The 10,268-nt window shown below is 47.4% G+C and overlaps 1 pseudogene; it reads right to left on the bottom strand.

The window, feature by feature from the left end:
- Positions 1–393: 393 nt before the first annotated feature.
- LOC100451781 (protein arginine N-methyltransferase 1-like) lies at positions 394–5,522 on the bottom strand (annotated as a pseudogene).
- Between the last annotated feature and the right edge of the window lie 4,746 nt (positions 5,523–10,268).

The raw sequence follows: 10,268 nt of genomic DNA, 5'->3' as shown, positions 1-10,268 counted from the left end.
GCCACTAAACCTCTCCAAGTCTTAAGCAGAGGCCTTTTTAAAATCAAGGTACATAGGCTTAGGCAGCAGTTCAGTAACCTTTGGGAAAAGAAAGGTTACAAGACCCCATAATTAGCTAGGTGTAGTGGTGCATGCCTTTATTCCTAGCTACTAGAGAGGCTGATGTGGGAGGATCACTTGAGCCCAGGAGGTCAAGGCTGTAGCGAGTCATGGTAGCATCACTGTATTTCAGCCTAGGCAACAGAGCAAGACACTGTCTCAAAAAAAAGTTGGGGGTGGGTGTGTGACAAAAAACTGTCTATACGTAGATGAGAAACCAACAAAAAAGACTTGAAAGGAGCAATAGGAGGTGAGAAGCAAGAAGAGGGTGGTGTTCCTAGACACAGGTGAAGTTTAGACTGTACCTTTCTCTGGAACTCGCTGGAAAGACTCCATGACCGTCAACACATGATTATCTGGAATAACCAGATTTCACAATAGGAGAAAAAAATGCAAGTTGCTGGAATCATATTTACAGATATCCTCAAATATGTTACATGTCCAGGTAACAGGCTCTTGAAGATGCTCCAAATAAATACCCTTCCTCAATTTGTAAACCACAGAGATCTCTGAACCAAATCTTCTTTACTTAGAACTTTAGTTCTCAAGTAAAAGAACAGACAATTGAATACTTGGTAATGTTTTTAATATAAAATTTTTAAAATAATTTATTTTTGACAAAAACTGGAAGGACAACCACCATCTCACAGCCCTGAGTAGAATAGGAAGGCTTGGCAAAGCACACGAAGAGGGCAGGGACATGAGGTCCAATCTTGTAGCAGCTTCTGAGGAAGAAGCTGCTACACTTGTCCAAGGGCAAGTTCAAGTCCCCATGTGAAATGGCCAGGATGCCCTCCTGGAAGGGAAAAGTGGCAGAGTCTTGTGAGGAGGAGAGGTGTCCCTGCCACACAGCAACATCTGCATCAGCCCAGTGAGATCAGAGACAGGATGGCGAGGACCAGACAGCAGAGGGCAAAAGACACCCAGAGAAGGGGACAGAGACCCAGACAGAGGGGCACAGGAATGAGGGAGGACAGAGTCCTAGAAAGAGGAGGAAAGACAGAGCCCGAGCAGGGTCAGGGCACAGGATGGGGGTTAGATAGAGACCCAGAGAGAGTGAAGAATGAGGGCACAGAGTCAGAGAAGGGGAAGAGGGTCCCAATATGAATGATTCAGGGCTATGTCTTCGTGTACAAATTCTGATTTCAACACTGCATGATGGAGACTTTCCACCCCCACAAGACAAGGATAATAACAGAGCCCCATGAGTTTGCAGTGGGGGCTAAATGGGATCATTCCATTGAAATCTCTGGTGGAGGATGTGACCCCCAAGAAAGCTCACCTGTTATCAGTTCTATAACTGGATGTTGAAGTAAGCCACCAGGGCATGCACATAGTCATTCTGCTTCACCTGCAGGCAGAAGCAGGGGTGAAAGTCCGGTCTCCCACCTTTTCAGTGTAGATGTCCACCTCCTGCAGGACAGGAGAGGGAAAGCTCCGGATGTGTCTCCACCCCACTTCATTTCCTCCTCCCGACCCTCGCCAGCTCCTGGAGGGCCCGTGACCTTGCTGTCCCCTTCCTGCTGGTCCTCACTCACTGGTGCCTGGCCTCGGCTCCTCATTCATTTCTCATCCTGCCTGTCTGGCTCCAAACAAACTGCCCCAGGTTCAAGCCTGTATTCCTTGTTCCCTTCTTTCTCACACCCAAACCTGGGAGCTCCACCCTAACTCTGTCCAGTGCCCACTCCTGCCCCGCCCCCCACCTGGCCAAACTTCACTCAAATGCAGGGGCCCTGCTTTGTCCTCTTCCTGAACCCTTCTTGACAAGTCCGCTAACGTGATGACCTCAAATGTTGACCCAAACGCCGACCTCAAACCCTGCGCCAGCTCCCCATGCTCTCAGGAGGGTGGCTTGGGTGGGGTGCCTGCCCTTTCAGCTTCGTCTCCTCTGCCACTCAACAACTTCCTCTCCCCCTCAACAAATTCCTCTTCCCCCCCATACAAAACCCCACCCCCCTAGCTCCAGCTCAATAAATACTCACTATCACTATACTTAAAAACAAAAAACAAAAAACAAAAAAAAAACAGGGTCTAGGAAGAAAAAACAGAGAAAAAACAAACAAACAAACAAACAAACACTGTTGCCCAAGCTGTAGTGCAGTGGTGGGATAACAGCTCACTGTAGCCTTGAACTCCCAGGCTCAAGCGATCCTCCTGCCTCAGCCTCCCAAGTAGCTGGGACCACAGGCACATCTCTGAGTCCAGGCTGTCCCCATGCTCTTTTGTGGTGGTCTGTCTGCATGTGCACTGGCTCGTCGCCCTGGAGTCCTGCCTTCCAGTGCGCATGCTGCGAGCCTTGAGCTGCCTGCTTCAGTGTGTCCTCCAGAGGATGTGCCCCGGGGCAGGGCCAGCCTGCCTTGCTCACCACTGTTCCTGGAGCCTGGCACCAAGTGTGAAGCATGGCTGTCACAAGGCAGAGCTCACGAAGATATTTAAAGGACAAAGTGGCTTTTCTGTGCCTCTAGCACCACCTCTGGATGACAGGTCAGGCTCTGAGACCTCAGGCCAACACTCTGGCCTCCAGAGTCCTGCACCAGGTCCAGGGGATGATCTCTCTTTGATTTCAACTCTCTCTGCCTGCCTCCCCAGGGTGGGAGAACTTGTATGGCTTTGACATGTCTTGCATCAAAGATGTGGCCATCAAGGAGCTCCTAGTGGACGTGGTGGACCCTAAGCAGCATAAAGGTGAGGGAGTGGGCATGGCCAGTTGCCCTGGCCACTAACTAACCTTTTGCCCAAGCAATATGCTTTTATAAATTGACCTCACAAATATATTAGTTTGTGTATGAAATGACATTATGTGCAGGGGATGAAAATCTCCGAGCAGGCTGGGCGCAGTAGCTCATGCCTGTAATCCCAGCACTTTGGAAGGCCAAGGTGGGAGGATGGCTGCTTGAGCCCAGAATTTCAAGACCAGCCTGGGCCACATGGCAAAACCTCGCCTCCACCAAAAAAAAAAAGAAAAAAAGGCCAGGTATGGTGGCGCATACCTGTAGCCCCAGCTACTCGGAAGGCTGAGGTAGGAGGATGACCTGAGCACGGGAGGCAGAGATTGCAGTGAGCCATCATTGCACCACTCACTGCACTCCAGCCCGGGCAACAGAGCCAGACCCTGTCTCAAAAAAAAAAAAAAAAAAAAAAAAAAAAGGAAAAGAAAGAAAATCTCAGAGCAGCTTAAACACCCATCAACAGAAGACTGGTTTAAAAAGCTGGGGGATGTACATATGATGGTGGTAGTGGCAAAGAGTGCAATACCTCAACATCCTGGAAAGTGTCAAACTACACAATACACAGATGAAAGAAGCCAAGGGCAAGAGCCTGGTACAAAATGCTACTGGCGTGAAAATTATGTGCGTAAATGTAAACGTTACTCATATATGTGCTTGTAGGTGCAGACTTTTCTGGAAGTCAGTGTTGGTTAAACTAGAGGAGGGCAGCTGGGAATCACATTGTGGGCCCTCAGCCGCCAACCATGGGACTCTGTTACTCATTCAAGAAACTAGAGAGTGGTTCTTGCCCTAACTTTAGGACTGAGGTGCTAAGCTTAGGGCTTTGACACTGGATTCTTAGGCTGCTGGCACAGACCAAAAGACCATGGGAGAGGAGCTGCTGAATCTGTGGCCCATCTGTAGACCACACAACTCTTCGGGGGGCCCCTGGGGAAGCAGGGCATTTGCCCACTCCACTCCCACAAATCCATCCTCTTTCTGGGCTCACCGTGGTCTAACTTGTTGGCTTTGACGATCGTCACTGCATAATCAGAGATATGGGAACACTCGATCTGAGGGCCCAGGAAGAAGGGAGCGTCAGACCCCCCCCCTTCAGTCCCATCCTCAGCCCCCATCCCCCTCCAAACAATCCCTGAGCCCCAGTGGGTCCCCGTTGTGTCCCCCAGGCTCGGGCCCCTTGGGCCACCCTGGAGACTCACCCCGATGACCCTTCAGCCTCTGGCCTCGGCAGCGAATGTGCAGAGGATGCCCATGCCTGAGCCCACGTCCAGCACCACCTTGTCCCTGAAGAGGTGCCGGTTGTGAAACATGGAGTTGCTATGTGAGGTTGCGAACCTCGTCCTTCAGCATCTCGTGGGGGAAGAGCAGCACAAAGACGTCTGAGGGGCCCTACATCCTCAGCTGGAGAACAGGGTGTCCTGACAGCTCAGAGGGCCAGGGACAGCTCTAGGCTCTCTCACTTCCTTCCGTGCACCTCAGTTTCCCTATTTGTAAAAGCAGACTAGATGGACGAAACTCTCATCTAAGCCAGATGTTACCACTGCTACCTGAGAACCAGGAAACCCTGGCTTTTAAAAGTCCTCAGGTCAGGGGCGGTGGCTCACGCCTGTAATCCCAGCACTTCAGGAGGCCAAAGCCAGAGGACAGCTTGAGCCCAGGAGGCTGTTGACCAGCCTGGACAACAAAGCAAGACTCTACCTCTACAAAAAATAAGAAAATTAGCCGGGCGTGGTTGTGTGCTTCTGTAATCCCAGCTACTCTGGAGGCTGAGGTGGGAAGATCACCTGAGCCTGGGAGGTCGAGGCTGCAGTGACTGGTGACTGCAACCACTGCACTCCGGCCTGGGCAACAGAAGAAGACCCTGTCTCTAAAAATAAAAAAATGGTAATTTATGTATATTTTGCCACAATTTTATGAAAGTGGCCTCAGGGAAAGAAGAAAATTCCTTAGTAGGCCACCCCAGCTGCATTCTGGGATCTCAGTGTTTTGAGTCACAAGGGTCCAGAAGCTGTCAGTCCTGGAGAGGCCGGGGCGCATTTGTACCACCGGTCTCTAGAGGGCGGGAGATACCAGCGGGCCATGCCTGACCTCCGGCTAAGGCCCCAGGCACGCATGCGCATTCCCACCCTAGCCTTCAGCAAGGGGCCCCTGCAAAGCTTGAGACTAACCTCGGTCTCCTACGCAAAGGCTGGGCGAGGCGACCCTGGTGGGTGCACAGCAGAGGGGCACAGGGGCGGCCTGCTACCGGGGGACGCAGTGCGCATGCGTGGGAAATTAGGTTCCAACCCTCTCCCCAACGTTTAACCCCCTTAAGGTTCGCCGGCTTGGGGAGCTGTCCACACTCACCTCGTGGATGCCGAAATGGGCATAGGAGTCTAAGTAGTAATCTTTGGACGTCCTGTCCTGAGCATTGGGCTCGCTGCTTTCCGCTTGGCCACAGAAAACCTGGGAGGGGCCGACGGGAGCATGGGTCAGATATGGGGGCTCCCCACAGCCTCTTAAAACTCCAGGTCTCTACTTTTCCCTGAAGTGTAGTACAGAACGCCCCAAAAGTGTATCATGACAACCCTACAGCCCCTACCTGCCATCTTGCCCCCCAGGAACCCCAAAACCTAATAATTCAATTTTTCACTTGCAGGACCCCCCAGAGCACCATCCAGGGGAGCACCCCAATACCTCAGCCACGCCTACCATCTCTCCAGTCTCTCTGCCCCCGCCTTCAGCTCAGCCCACAGCAGGGGAGCGGAGGGGAAGGAAAACAGGGGCAGACACAGGGAAGGGCAAAGGGGGGCTGGAGGTGGAGTTAGGGAAGTAGCCGCAATACTGGGGGAGGCCAGCTGGGGCCGTGAACCTGGAGGGGTTGGTCCTAAGTGTCTGAGGGCCTGGGGTAAACTGGTTTGAAGCAAGAGGGCTGGATAGACCCCGAGAAAGGGCCAGATGTGTGACGAGATATGTTGATGTGGAGGTCGGGGTGGGGAGGGGGTCTCACAAAAGGATGTTTACTTTTTCAAAAGGTGGTTGGAGGCTCATGCCATTAGCCAAGGTGGCTACAAAATTCTAGGAGAGAGTAACAGGGAGAAAGGATTAGCTCCTGGGAGTGGCTGTGGGAGGGCTGCGGGGCGGGACCTGGGCTCTGGTTGGGGGTGGGTTTCCAGCAATTCTTCTTTTCCTTGGAGGGAACCGGTGGCAAAGAGGGCAAGTAATGAGGTGCGGTGTTTAAGAAAGGGATGGAGAAAGTGAGGGGAGAAGAAAGGGGGTCTCCTATCCCAGCTGTGGCTGGAGAGATGGTGGCCTGCCCCCATGTTGCCCCTCTCTGGCCAGGCAGCAGACCACACACCTCCCCATCCAGGAAAGGGCAATTGACACCCGCCACTGCCAGCTGTTGCTCCCCCTCATCACCTGACCTCCCCCAGATGAGGTGACACTTCCTGGCACACACCCCTATCCTAGGGTGCCATGAATAGTGGGAGGGAGGGGGGCTCACAAGGTATGTCCACAGGGCATCTGCCACCTCTGCAAACCAGTCTCTTGTCTGAGAGGACTCCAGAAAAGAGGTGTGGCACACAGGCACTCCCCCAGAGCTAATACCCCAGCCTCTAGCTCCTGCCTTGGGCTCAGGAGCCCCATACAAAACTAGCTGTAACCAACCCCTTCCCTTTTGACCATCGGCCTAGGAAGTTAGAGTCCCAGGGAGGATGAACAGCTCCTGGACCCTCTAAGAATAAGAGGACTCCAGAAAGTGGTTTGGGGAGTCGCCAAGTCATCCCCATTCGGACACCCATTCCAGGCCCTGAAAACTCCCAGGTGGGGCCAAGCCTGAGGCCACCTCTGGGGAAGATATTTCCTCCACCCATAGAGCTCTTGGTGTGCAGGAGACAGCCAAGGGGGCGGGAAGTCATTGCGGTGACCCCTGGGAGCTAACCCCCAATGGCTGCATCCTGATAGCTGAGAACTGACCTGCCCCTCCAGCCAATGATACAAGGTAAGGGATGGAAGGACAGAGGCCCCATCATATTATGTCTCTTCCAGATGTGACCACTTTCCAAGGCTCCAAGAAGGGCCACATCACAGGCCATGACCTTCTAGGCTCCAAGCACCCTCCCCTCAATTCTCCCAAGCTAGCAGGGACACCTATAAGAAGGAAAGTGGTGAGGAGGTTTCCCCACTGGGGTCCATTTCTCAATACCACTGATAACCACCAGACGACTCCAGACCAAGACAGCTTGAAACTCAAGACTGAAACCTCCCCCACATGGCTGCACAAGAACCAAACATCACTCGAAACCATTTCAGGCACCCAGGCTCATGAGCCCCAGGCTAAGGACCCCCACACAGTGCTTCAGAAAGGGGGAGATCATCATTCTGTGTTGTTATTTTTTAAAAATCATGAGAATACCATGGAAAATTTTATAATGTTTTCAGCATAAATTTTTGTTAATTGTGTCTTCTAAAGCAACATTATTCACCAGAATGTTGTGTGATGTTAAAAATACTGTGTGTATGTACTGTCCAGTGTGATAACCGCTAGCTGCATGTGTCTATTGAGACTGAGGACTTGAGTTTTTTATTTTATTAATTTTAATAAATTTAAATTCAAACAGCTACATAAGGCTAGTGGTTAACATATTGGATGGCATATTTCAAAGAAATTTTTTGAAAGTTAATTTCTCTTGCAAAATTCCTAAAAAATGAATTATTTTATGGCTTAAAAATGATATTTTTCAATTAATTAATTAATGCATTTTATGGTCTTTTTCCCTTTTGGTATTCAAATAAGAACTAGAAAACTCTGTTAGTTTTATAATTTAAAATTATCTTGTGATTTAAAATTCTTCTTAGGACAACTTCTACTCTGTCTCTAATTAATATGCAATTTTTCAAAAGGTCTTGTCTAATTTGATGTATGTTGAAACTATTAATCTACTTATGAAATTAAAATAAAAACTTTCTTGCCAAAGTAAAAGACTTTTTTAGGAAGAAATTTTATCAAGCAAAAATGCCAGAACTTTTGGTGCCTATTTAAGTGATTTGCAGTACTTAATTATACCATGTGGTTTTATTTGTCTCATAGAGGGAAAATATTTTTTTCTTAACAAGAATTACGGTACCTAAGCTTGTCTTTTTTTTTTTATAGGTACAATTCACACTTTGGAAAGGCCCAGAATATTATTTAAACCTTGAATGCTCTCTTGTGACACCCAGCCTTCATCACTTACATGGCATAGTTTGTTCATTCTTTTTTTTGTTTTGTTTTGTTTTGTTTTTTTGAGACTGAGTCTTGCTCTGCTGCCCAGGTTGGAGTGCAGAGGCACAATTTCGGCTCACTGCAACCTCCACCTCCAGGGGTTGAAGTGATTCTCCTGCCTCACATTCCTGAGTAGCTAGGTCTACAGGCGCACACCACCACACCTGGCTAATTTTTGTAATTTTAGTAGAGATGGGGTTTCACCATATTGGTCAGATTGGTCTTGAACTCCTGACCTCAGGTGATCCACCCACCTCGGCCTCCCAAAGTGCTGGGATTACAGGTGTGAGCCACTGTGCCCAGCCAGTGTGTTCATTCTTAAAACAGTCTTTGGATTTTAAGTTAAAATATTTACCAAGCTCCAGTCTATAGTAAGTGTCCACTAAATGAGCAAACAGGACCATGTAAAACTAATGTCTTTTTTTTAAGTGGAAAGTAAACATTTCTAAAGTGTAAACTGACTCATTACTATTTCTGTTTCTATTTTGTATTAATTTTGTTTTTTAAAAAGATTAGACCATCCTAGGCAGAAAACTGTAAACAAAATTACCCGTATGTAAAAGCACAGAGTTTGGAATTAAATCCAGGAAACCGAGGGTACAGAGCTGAAGACCCAAGGATTCCCCTTTCATTACGTGAACTGCATCTCCATTCATGGCAGGTAAAACTCTGTTTGAAACAAAGGTCTGAGGTCCTTAGGTGAGTAGCAGTGGAAGCTGCTGCCAGTGTTGTCTAGAGGGAAAGGAACCTTTCCTCCTTTTACCTGGACCAGTGAGAGAATCAGAGGTGCTGAGCTGTAGAGGAAAAGCCCATTTGGAAATGCTTATGCTTTTCCAGATCGCTAGTGAGAACCACCACAGTCCACCTTTACATTTAATTTTAAACTTTTTTTCCACAACAGTAGGAAGTTACCTTAAAAACAAATATCCTATAGATGAGATCATAGGATTTCTAAGGTTTTTCTTCAAAACAGTATGAGGGGAAAAAGAAGATGAATCTGGATAAAGCAAAATTATGTTACAGCTGGGTGAAGGATACACAGAGGCTCATTATACGTACTATTCTGTCTACTGTTGTACCTTTAGAAACTTTCCATAATGATTTTAAAATGCAAATATAAATGCTGGGTTGATGTAAATATTTATATTACTAACAATACTTAGGAGGTAGTTTTACTTATGCTGTAGTTATTCCATCTCACTCTCCTACCCATTGCTCCAGCTTTTTTCTCACCAGGTTCCCCTGCAGTCTCTGCATTCAGGCTACAGTCTTTTTCTTCTTCTTCCTATTTTTTTAGTTATGCCAATCTCAGCATTTCTCTATCACCCCAGGACTTTTGCATATGCTATTTTTCCATTCTTGCTTTCTATTCCTTACTCACTTATTCCTAAACCCAACAACCACTTACTACTTCACTAGTACACCAATCTATATTGTTAGGTACTAGACTGATTCTCATTCTGTTCAGTTCCCGTTCAGGTCAAGTGGCTCACTCCCTGTTCTCCTGTGATTAAAATCAAGGCACATGCCTTTCTCAGCTTTGGAAACACCATATGAAGATTGCCTCACCCTCACCTACTCTAGCCCTTCTCTTCATTTTTTACATACTGCAGAAACTAGTCAAATGAGATTTGGATTAATCTTGAGGGAGGTGAGGGACCGTGATAAACTGGAGATTGCCTGTTACCTGTTGAAGAGAAAAATAACTCCAAAATTGTAGACATTATGTGGACCAAACAAAATAGGCTTATGGACAACATTGAGCCTGTGGGCAGTCGATAAATATGGATAGAAGCATGAGTGATTATAGAGTCAAAAAGAAAAAGGAATCTGTTTTTGTTGAACTCTCAGTAACTGATACCTTTATTTTAAATGTGGCTTATTAGCAACATGAACTCTCAGTAACTGATACATTTATTTGAAATGTGGCTTATTAGCAACAGCCAAAGATTATTTAAAATGTGAATACTAATACCCTGCTTTAAGGTGTGATCCCAGGGATCTCTAAGAAGAACAAACTATTAATGGAGACAGATGATCTGTATCTTTCAGTTCAGTTTCTCATTACGAGAAACTGTAATTTAATAAAATGTTCAGGTTATTCATGTCTTTCAAAACATATTCTTATTATTGTTACAAATATATTTTGCCTGATTTTTTATTTATTTATTATTATTATACTTTAGGTTTTAGGG

This window comes from Pongo abelii, chromosome 18 (genome assembly GCF_028885655.2).
Source record: "Pongo abelii isolate AG06213 chromosome 18, NHGRI_mPonAbe1-v2.0_pri, whole genome shotgun sequence".
Taxonomy (NCBI): Eukaryota; Metazoa; Chordata; class Mammalia; order Primates; family Hominidae; genus Pongo; species Pongo abelii.
This window is presented reverse-complemented; position numbering and strand designations above follow the sequence as displayed.